The sequence below is a fragment of the Panulirus ornatus genome, chromosome 53 (genome assembly GCF_036320965.1).
Source record: "Panulirus ornatus isolate Po-2019 chromosome 53, ASM3632096v1, whole genome shotgun sequence".
In the NCBI taxonomy this organism is placed as follows: Eukaryota; Metazoa; Arthropoda; class Malacostraca; order Decapoda; family Palinuridae; genus Panulirus; species Panulirus ornatus.
Window position 1 is genome coordinate 7,278,566 of NC_092276.1, and position 11,459 is coordinate 7,290,024.

The 11,459-nt window shown below is 42.2% G+C and overlaps 1 long non-coding RNA gene across 1 annotated transcript in view; it reads left to right on the forward strand.

The window, feature by feature from the left end:
• LOC139765208 (uncharacterized) overlaps window positions 1–11,459 on the forward strand; it is a 91,441-nt gene that overhangs the window by 70,992 nt on the left and 8,990 nt on the right. The gene's annotated exons all lie outside the window — the stretch shown is intronic.

Here is an 11,459-nt window from a genome sequence, read left to right on the forward strand (position 1 = left end):
ACATGCAAATATACATACCTATACATCTCAACTTATACATATATATACACACACTTTTTTTTTTTTTTTTGCTTTCTCCCGCGTTTGCGAGGTAGCGCAAGGAAACAGACGAAGAAATGGCCCAACCCACCCCCATACACATGTATATACATACGTCCACACACGCAAAATATACATACCTACACAGCTTTCCATGGTTTACCCCAGACGCTTCACATGCCCTGATTCAATCCACTGACAGCACGTCAACCCTGGTATACCACATCGATCCAATTCACTCTATTCCTTGCCCTCCTTTCACCCTCCTGCATGTTCAGGCCCCGATCACACATAATCTTTTTCACTCCATCTTTCCACCTCTAATTTGGTCTCCCACTTCTCCTCGTTCCCTCCACCTCCAACACATATTCTTGGTCAACCTTTCCTCACTCATTCTCTCCATGTGCCCAAACCATTTCAAAACACCCTCTTCTGCTCTCTTAACCACGTTCTTTTTATTTCCACACATCTCTCTTACCCTTACGTTACTTACTCGATCAAACCACCTCACACCACACATTGTCCTCAAACATCTCATTTCCAGCACATCCATCCTCCTGCACACAACTCTATCCATAGCCCACGCCTCGCAACCATACAACATTGTTAGAACCACTATTCCTTCAAACATACCCATTTTTGCTTTCCGAGATAATGTTCTCGACTTCCACACATTCTTCAAGGCTCCCAGAATTTTCGCCCCCTCACCCACCCTATGATCCACTTCCACTTCCATGGTTCCATCTGCTGCCAGATCCACTCCCAGATATCTAAAACACTTTACTTTCTCCAGTTTTTCTACATTCAAACTTACCTCCCAATTGACTTGACCCTCAACCCTACTGTACCTAATAACCTTGCTCTTATTCACATTTACTCTTAACTTTTTTCTTTCACACACTTTACCAAACTCAGTCACCAGCTTCTGCAGTTTCTCATATGAGTCAGCCACCAGCGCTGTATCATCAGCGAACAACAACTGACTCACTTCCCAAGCTCTCTCATCCACAACAGACTTCATACTTGCCCCTCTTTCCAAAACTCTTGCATTCACCTCCCTAACAACCCCATCCATAAACAAATTAAACAACCATGGAGACATCACACACCCCTGCCGCAAACCTACATTCACTGAGAACCAATCACTTTCCTCTCTTCCTACACGTACACATGCCTTACATCCTCGATAAAAACACACAGACATATACATATATATACATGTACATAATTCAAACTGTCTGCCTTTATTCATTCCCATCGCCACCCCACCTTACATGAAATAACAACCCCCTCCCCCCGCATGTGTGCGAGGTAGTGCTAGGAAAAGACAACAAAGGCCACATTCATTCATACTCAGTCTCTAGCTGTCATGTAATAATGCACCGAAACCACAGCTCCCTTTCCACATCCAGGCCCCACAGAACTTTCCATGGTTTACCCCAGACGCTTCACATGCCCTCGTTCAATCCATTGACAGCACGTTGACCCCGGTATACTACATCGTTCCAATTCACTCGATTCCTTGCATGCCTTTCACCCTCCTGCATGTTCAGGCCCCGATCACTCAAAATCTTTTTCACTCTTTCTTTCCACCTCCAATTTGGTCTCCCACTTCTCCTCGTTCCCTCCACCTCTGACACATATATCCTCTTGGTCAATCTTTCCTCACTCATTCTCTCCATGTGACCAAACCATTTCAAAACACCCTCTTCTGCTCTCTCAACCACACACTTTTTATTACCACACATCTCTCTTACCCTATTATTACTTACTCAATCAAACCACCTCACACAACATATTGTCCTCAAACATCTCATTTCCAGCACATCCACCCTCCTCTCCACAACTCTATCTATAGCCCATGCCTGGCACCCATATAACATTGTTGGAACCATTATTCCTTCAAACATACCCATTTTTGCTTTTCGAGATAATATTCTCGACTTCCACACATTTTTCAACACCCTCAGAACTTTCGCCCCCTCCCCCACCCTATGATTCACTTCCACTTCCATGGTTCTATCCGCTGCCAAATTCACTCCCAGATATCTAAAACACTTCACTTCCTCCACTTTTTCTCCATTCAAACTTACCTCCCAATTGACTTTTCCCTCAACCCTACTGTACCTAATAACCTTGCTCTTATTCACATTTACTCTCAGCTTTCTTCTTTCACACACTTTACCAAACTCAGTCACCAGCTACTGCAGTTTCTCACATGAATCAGCCACCAGCGCTTTATAATCAGCGAACAACAACTGACTCACTTCCCAAGCTCTCTCATCCACAACAGACTGCATACTTGCCCCTCTTTCCAAACCTCTTGCATTCACCACCCTAACAACCCCATCCATAAACAAATTAAACAACCATGGAGACATCACACACCCCTGCCGCAAACCTACATTCACTGAGAACCAATCACTTTCCTCTCTTCCTACACGTATACATACATGCCTTACATCCTCGATAAAAACTTTTCACTGCTTCTAACAACTTGCCTCCCACACCATATATTCTTAATACCTTCCACAGAGCATCTCTATCAACTCTGTCATATACCTTCTCCAGATCCATAAATGCTACATACAAATCCATTTGCTTTTCTAAGTATTTTTCATATACATTCTTCAAAGCAAACACCTGATCCACACATCCTCTACCACATCTGAAACCACACTGCTCTTCCCCAATCTGATACTGTGTACATGCCTTCACCCTTTCAATCAATACCCTCCCATATAATTTCCCAGGAATACTCGACAAACTTATACCTCTGTAATTTGAGCACTCACTTTTATCCCCTTTGCCTTTGGACAATGGCACTATGCAAGCATTCTTCCTATCCTCAGGCACCTCGCCATGAGTCATACATACATTTAATAACCTTACCAACCAGTCAACAATACAGTCACCCCCTTTTTTTAATAAATTCCACTACAGTACCATCCAAACCCGCTGCCTTGCCGGCTTTCATCTTCCGCAAAGCTTTTACTACCTCTTCTCTGTTTACCAAATCATTCTCCTTAACCCTCACTTTGCACACCACCTCGACCAAAACACCCTATATCTACCACTCTATCATCAGACACATTCAACAAACCTTCAAAATACTCACTCCATCTCCTCACATCACCACTCCTTGTTATCACCTCCCCATTAGCCCCCTTCACTGAAGCTTCCATTGTTCCCTTGTCTTATGCACTTTATTTACCTCCTTCCAAAACATCTTTTTATTCTCCCTAAAAATTTAATGATACTCTCTCACCCCAACTCCCATTTGCCCTCTTTTTCACCTCTTGCACCTTTCTCTTGACCTCCTGCCTCTTTCTTTTATACATCTCCCAGTCATTTGCATTATTTCCCTGGAAAAAAATATTTCCAAAATGCCTCTCTCTTCTCTCTCACTAATAATCTTACTTCTTCATCCACCAATCACTACCCTTTCTAATCTGCCCAACTCCCACGCTTCTCATGCCACAAGCATCTTTTGCACAAGCCATCACTGCTTCCCTAAATACATCCCATTCCTCCCCCACTCTCCTTATGTCCTTTGTTCTTACCTTTTTCCATTCTGTACTCAGTCTCTCCTGGTACTTCCTCACACAAGTCTCCTTCCCAAGCTCACTTACTCTCACCACTCTCTTCACCCCAACATCTTACTTCTTCATCCACCAATCACTACCCTTTCTAATCTGCCCAACTCCCACGCTTCTCATGCCACAAGCATCTTCTGCACAAGTCATCACTGCTTCCCTAAATACATCCCATTCCTCCCCCACTCTCCTTATGTCCTTTGTTCTTACCTTTTTCCATTCTGTACTCAGTCTCTCCTGGTACTTCCTCACACAAGTCTCCTTCCCAAGCTCACTTACTCTCACCACTCTCTTCACCCCAACATTCTCTCTTCTTTTTTGAAAACCTCTACAAATCTTCGCCTTCACAAGATAATGATCAGACATCCCTGCAGTTGCACCTTTCAACACATTAACATCCAAAAGTCTCCCTTTCACGCACCTATCAATTAACAGATAATCCAGTAACGCTTTCCGGCCATCTCTCCTACTAGCATGCATATACTTATGTATATCTCTTTTAAAACCAGGTTTTCCCAATCACCAGTCCTTTTTCAGCACATAAATCTACAAGCTCTTCACCATTTCCATTTACAACACTGAACACCCCATGTACACCAATTATTCCCTCACCTGCCACATTACTCAACTTTGCATTCAAATCACCCATCACTATAACCCGGTCTTGTGCATCAAAACTATTAACACACTCACTCATCTGCTCCCAAAACACTTGCCTCTCATGATCTTTCTACTCATGCCTAGGTGCATATGCACTTTCAGTTTTACCCATGTCAGTCTAGAGTTTACTTTCTTACACTCTATCACATACTCCCACCTCTCCTGTTTCAGGAGTAGTGCTACTCCTTCCCTTGCTCTTGTCCTCTCACTAACCCCTGACTTTACTCCCAAGACATTCCCAAACTACTATTCCCATTTACCCTTGAGCTTCGTTTAACTCAGAGCCAAAACATCCAGGTTCCTTTCCTCAAACATACTACCTATCTCTCCTTTTCTTTCATCTTGGTTACATCTACACACATTTAGACACCCCAACCTGAGCCTTCGAGGAGGATGAGCACTCCCAGCGTGACTCCTTCTTCAGTTTCCCCTTTTAGAAAGTTAAAATACAAGGAGGGGAGGGTTTCCAGCCCACCGCTCCCATTCCCTTTAGTCGCCTTGTACGACACGTGAGAAATGCATGGGAAGTATTCTTTCTCCCCTATCCCCAGGGATAAAACATCTTTTTATTCTCCCTAAAATTTAATGATACTCTCTCACCCCAACTCTCATTTGCCCTATTTTTCACCTCTCCCACCTTTCTCTTGACCTCCTGCCTTTTTTTTTTTTTTATACATCTTCCACTCATTTGAATTATTTCCCTGCAAAAATCATCCAAATGCCTCTCTCTTCTCTTTCACTAATAATCTTACTTCATCCCACCACTCACTACCCTTTCTAATCTGCCCACCTCCCACACTTCTCATGCCACAAGCATCTTTTGCACAGGCCATCACTGCTTCCCTAAATACATCCCATTCCTCCCCCACTCCCCTTACATCCTTTGTTCTCACCTTTTTCCATTCTGTCCTCAGTCTTTCCTGGTACTTCCTCACACAAGTCTCCTTCCCAGCTCTCTTACTCTCATCACTCTCTTCGCCCCAACTTTCTCTCTTTAGTTCTGAAAACCTCTACAAATCTTCACCTTCGCCTCCACAAGAAAATGATCAGACATCCCTCCAGTTGCACCTCTCAGCACATTAACATCCAAAAGTCTCTCGCGCGCCTATCAATCAACACGTAATCCAATAACGCTCTCTGGCCATCTCTCCTACTTACATACGTATACTTATGTATATCTCTTTTTAAACCAGGTATTCCCAGTCACCAGTCCTTTTGCAGCACATAAATCTACAAGCTTTTCACCATTTCCAACACTGAACACCCCATGTACACCAATTATTCCCTCAACTGCCACATTTCCCACCTGCCACAATACTCAAAGACGTGTACATATATACAATGTATGGACAGTGGACAGTATAGATTTTAAACATATTTGGAGAAGTCGAATACCTTAAATCGAGTTTATTATATTTTTTGAATAGAAATATATTAATACAGCCCAGAGAAATACATAATATATCCTGGAGTATGTTTAATTGATTCAGGGAAAGAACTGTTCATAGTAACAGCATAACATATACATGTAACTGTTTATGTAAAATCAGATTATTCAAATGATGCTGTCTATATTTTACAGTAGAAGTAGATGTAGACCAAAGACCCTTGATTTATAACTTTGAAACAAGCAGCATAATGAAGATGGCGATCATTTCTATACTGATCTGTGATATGATCACCACTAACAACAAGGGATGTGTATAACTGCTGGAAAAATTTTTCTCCAAGATATGCTACAGTCAGGTTCCATATCTTGTCCATGCACCTGAAAATGTGATAGTGAAGAATATTCTGGAATATTGGGAATATTTACTGACATATGATGATAATCTATGAGTTTCATATAAAAGAAAGTTTTCCCTCAGCAATCCTTTTTTTTTCTAAGGCAGATGAGCTGAGACCCATGTTGAACATTGGAAAGTAATGCATAAAAAAGAAAATATGTAAGCATATTCAGCATGTTTCCCCTTTTAGAAAGTTAAAATACAAGGAGGGGAGGGTTTCTAGACCCTCACTCCCTTCCCCTTTAGTCGCCTTCTACGAAACGTGGGGAATGTGTAAGAAGTATTCTTTCTTCATGAGGAATGCGTAAGAAGTATTCTTTCTTCCCTACACACATGTGTATTTGGGTGGGTTGGGCCATTCTTCTGTCTGTTTTCTGGCGCTACATCGCTAATGTGGGAAACAGCATCGTAGTATAATTAAATAAAATATAAATAAATAATATTCAGTCTGCTGATTTAGTAAGTACAGTCATTAACAAACATTGATTTCTGCTGAAACTTTTTCATTGGCTATGGAACTAACAAGAAAACTGGTTAAAAACTATTAGTTGCTACAAACACTAGTTAACCAATAATTTTCTAGTATCAGTCCTTCCTTTTACTTCTAATTGTTCTTTTTTTTCCTTCTCACTGTCTCAATAATACTTTCCTTTTCCACAACCTTCAATTAAGTCATCCGTATAGATGTAATATCTTTGGTTACAAGCTCAAGACCACATTATGCCAACTTTGTGACAACTATAAATTCACTAGAGCACAGCCTAGCTAACTGACAGGAGTCAGATCTAGCTAGGATAGAGCAGTAAACCATTAATTCTCTTCACTTTAGTCTTACAAGTTAATATTATTTTTATTATACTTTGTCGCTGTCTCCCGTGTTAGTGCGGGGAAACAGTCGAAATGGCCCGACCCACCCACATACACATTTATATACATACACGTCCACACATGCACATATACATACCTATACATCTGAACATATACATTTATATACACAGACATATACATATATACACATGTACATAATTCATACTATCTGCCCTTATTCATTCCCGTTGCCACCCCACCACACATGAAATGACAACCCCCTACCCCCACATGTGCGCGAGGTAGCGCTAGGAAAAGACAACAAAGGCCACATTCATTCACACTCAGTCTCGAGCTGTCATGTATAATGCACCGAAACCACAGCTCCCTTTCCACATCCAAGCCCCACAAAATTATCCATGGTTTACCCTAGACACTTCACATGCCCTGGTTCAATCCATTGACAGCACGTCGACCCCAGTATACCACATCGTTCCAATTCACTCTATTCCTTGCACACCTTTCACCCTCCTGCATGTTGAGGCCCCGATCACTCCATTTTGCCACCTCCAATTTGGTCTCCCACTTCTCGTTCCCTCCACCTCTGACACATATCCTCTTTGTCAATCTTTCCTCACTCATTCTTTCCATGTGACCAAACTATTTCAAAACACCCTCTTCTGCTCTCTCAACCACACACTTTTTATCTTGCCACCTCCAATTTGGTATCCCACTTCTCTTTCCCTCCACCTCTGACACACATATCCTCTTTGTCAATCTTCCCTCACTTATTCTCTCCATGTGACCAAACCATTTCAAAACACCCTCTTCTGCTCTCTCAACCACACTCTTTTTATTACCACACATCTCTCTCATCCTTTCATTACTTACTCAATCAAACTACCTCACACCACATATTGTCCTCAAACAACTCATTTCCAGATCATCCACCTTCTTCCGCACAACTCTATGTATAGTCCATGCCTCACAACCATACAACATTGTTGGAACCACTATTCCTTCAAACATACCCATTTTTCCTTTCTGTGATAAAGTTCTCGCCTTCCACACATTTTTCAATGCTCCCAGAACTTTTGCCCCCTCCCCCACCTTATGACTCACTTCTGCTTCCATGGTTCCATCCACTGCCAAATCCACTCCCAGATATCTAAAACACTTCTTCCTCCAGTTTTTCTCCATTCAAACTTACCTCCCAATTTACTTGTCCCTCAACCCTACTTAATAACCTTGCTCTTATTCACATTTACTCTCAGCTTTCTTCTTTCACACTCTTTAACAAAGTCAGTAACCAGCTTGTGCAGTTTCTCACCCGAATCAGCCACCAGCACTGTATCATTGGCGAACAACAACTGACTCACTTCCCAAGCTCTCTCATCCACAACAGACTGCATACTTGCCCCTCTTGCCAAAACTCTTGCATTCACCTCCTTAACAACCCCATCCATAAACAAATTAAACAACCATGGAGACATTACTCACCCCTGCAGCAAACCGACATTCACTGAGAACCAATCACTTTCCTCTCTTACTGCTTCTACACATGCCTTACATCCTCGATAAAAACTTTTCACTGCTTCTAACAACTTGCCTCCCACACCATATATTCTTAATACCTTCCACAGAGCATCTCTTTCAACTCTATCATATGCCTTCTTTAGAAGGCATATTTCTCACATACATTCTTCAAAGCAAACACCTGATCCACACATCCTCTACCACTTTTGAAACCACACTGCTCTCCCCGAATCTGATGCTCTGTACATGCCTTCATCCTCTCAATCAACACCCTCCCATATAATTTCCCAGGAATACTCAACAAACTTATACCTCTGTAATTTGAGCCCTCACTTTTATCCCCTTTGCCTTTGTACAATGGCACTATGTAAGCATTCCATCAATCCTCAGGCAGTTCACCATGAGTCATACATACATTAAATAACCTTACCAACCAGTCAACAACACAGTTGCCCCCTTTTTTTAATAAATTCCACTGCAATACCATTCAAACCCGCTGCCTTGCCAGCTTTTATCTTCCGCAAAGCTTTTACTACCTCTTCTCTGTTTACCAAATCATTCTCCCTAACCCTCTCACTTTGCACACCACCTCAACCAAAACACCCTATATCTGCCACTCTATCATCAGACAAATTCACCAAACCTTCAAAATACTCACTCCATCTCCTTCTTACATCACCACTACTTGTTATCACCTCCCCATTAGCCCCCTTCACTGAAGTTCCCATTTGTTCCCTTGTCTTACGCACTTTATTTACCTCCTTCCAAAACATCTTTTTATTCCCCCTAAAATTTAATGATACTCTCTCACCCCAACTCTCATTAGCCCTCTTTTTCACCTCTTGCACCTTTCTCTTGACCTCCTGCCTCTTTCTTTTATACAACTCCCAGTTATTTGCATTATTTTCCTGCAAAAATTGACCAAATGCCTCTCTCTTCTCTTTCACTAATATTCTTACTTCTTTATCCCACCACTCACTACCCTTTCTAATCTGCCCACCTCCCACGCTTCTCATGCCACAAACATCTTTTGTGCAAGCTATCACTGCTTCCCTAAATACATCCCATTCCTCCCCCACTCCGCTTATGTCCTTTGTTCTCACCTTTTTCCATTCAGTACTTAGTCTCTCCTGGTACTTCCTCACACAAGTCTCCTTCCCAAGCTCTCTTACTTTCACCACTCTCTTTACCCCAACATTCTCTCTTCTTTTCTGAAAATCTCTATAAATCTTCATCTTCGCCTCCATAAGATAATGATCAGACATCCCTCCAGTTGCATCTCTCAGCACATAACATCCAAAAGTCTCTCTTTTTTGCACCTATCAATTAACATGTAATCCAATAACACTCTCTGGCCATCTCTACTACTTACATACGTATACTTATGTATATCTTTCTTCTTAAACTAGGTATTCCTAATCACCAGTCCTTTTTCTGCACACAAATCTACTAGCTCTTCACCATTTCCATTTACAACACTGAGCACCCCATGTACACCAGCTATTCCCTCAACTGCCACATTACTCATCTTTGCATTCAAATCACTCATCACTATAACCTGGTCTCGTGCATCAAAACTACTAACACACTCACTCAGCTGCTCCCAAAACACTTGCCTCTTATGATCTTTCTTCTCATGCCCAGGTGCATATGCACCAATAATCACCCCTATCTCCATCCATTTTCAGTTTTACCCATATCAAAGTTGACTTTCTTACACTCTATCACATACTCCCACCACTCCTGACTTTACTCCCAAGACATTCCCAAACCACTCTTCTCCTTTACCCTTGAGTTTCGTTTCACTGAGAGCCAGAACATCCAGGTTCCCTTCCTCAAATGTACTACCTATCTCCTTTTTTTTCATCTTGGTTACATCTACACACGTTTAGAAACCCCAATCTGAGCCTTTGAGGAGGATGAGCACTCCCCACGTGACTCCTTCTGTTTCCCCTTTTAGAAAGTTAAAATACAAGGAGGGGAGGGTTTCTAGCCCCCCTCCCCCCTTTAGTCGCCTTTTATGATGCGTGAGGAATGCGTGAAAAGTACTTCTTTTCCAAAACAAGCTTAAGTAGGCTTCACATATTTATATTTTGAGTTATAAGCTAATTGATGGTCAGGTACCACCCCTTAGCTCAGCTTTTTTTGTAGATTATATTATCTACAAAAGCTTGGGAAGTGAGTCAGTTGTTGTTCGCTGATGATACAGCGCTGGTGGCTGATTCATGTGAGAAACTGCAGAAGCTGGTGACTGAGTTTGGTAAAGTGTGTGGAAGAAGAAAGTTAAGAGTAAATGTGAATAAGAGCAAGGTTATTAGGTACAGTAGGGTTGAGGGTCAAGTCAATTGGGAGGTGAGTTTGAATGGAGAAAAACTGGAGGAAGTGAAGTGTTTTAGATATCTGGGAGTGGATCTGGCAGCGGATGGAACCATGGAAGCGGAAGTGGATCATAGGGTGGGGGAGGGGGCGAAAATTCTGGGGGCCTTGAAGAATGTGTGGAAGTCGAGAACATTATCTCGGAAAGCAAAAATGGGTATGTTTGAAGGAATAGTGGTTCCAACAATGTTGTATGGTTGCGAGGCGTGGGCTATGGATAGAGTTGTGCGCAGGAGGATGGATGTGCTGGAAATGAGATGTTTGAGGACAATGTGTGGTGTGAGGTGGTTTGATCGAGTGAGTAACGTAAGGGTAAGAGAGATGTGTGGAAATAAAAAGAGCGTGGTTGAGAGAGCAGAAGAGGGTGTTTTGAAGTGGTTTGGGCACATGGAGAGAATGAGTGAGGAAAGATTGACCAAGAGGATATATGTGTCGGAGGTGGAGGGAACGAGGAGAAGAGGGAGACCAAATTGGAGGTGGAAAGATGGAGTGAAAAAGATTTTGTGTGATCGGGGCCTGAACATGCAGGAGGGTGAAAGGAGGGCAAGGAATAGAGTGAATTGGAGCTATGTGGTATACCGGGGTTGACGTGCTGTCAGTGGATTGAATCAAGGCATGTGAAGCGTCTGGGGAAAACCATGGAAAGCTGTGTAGGTAT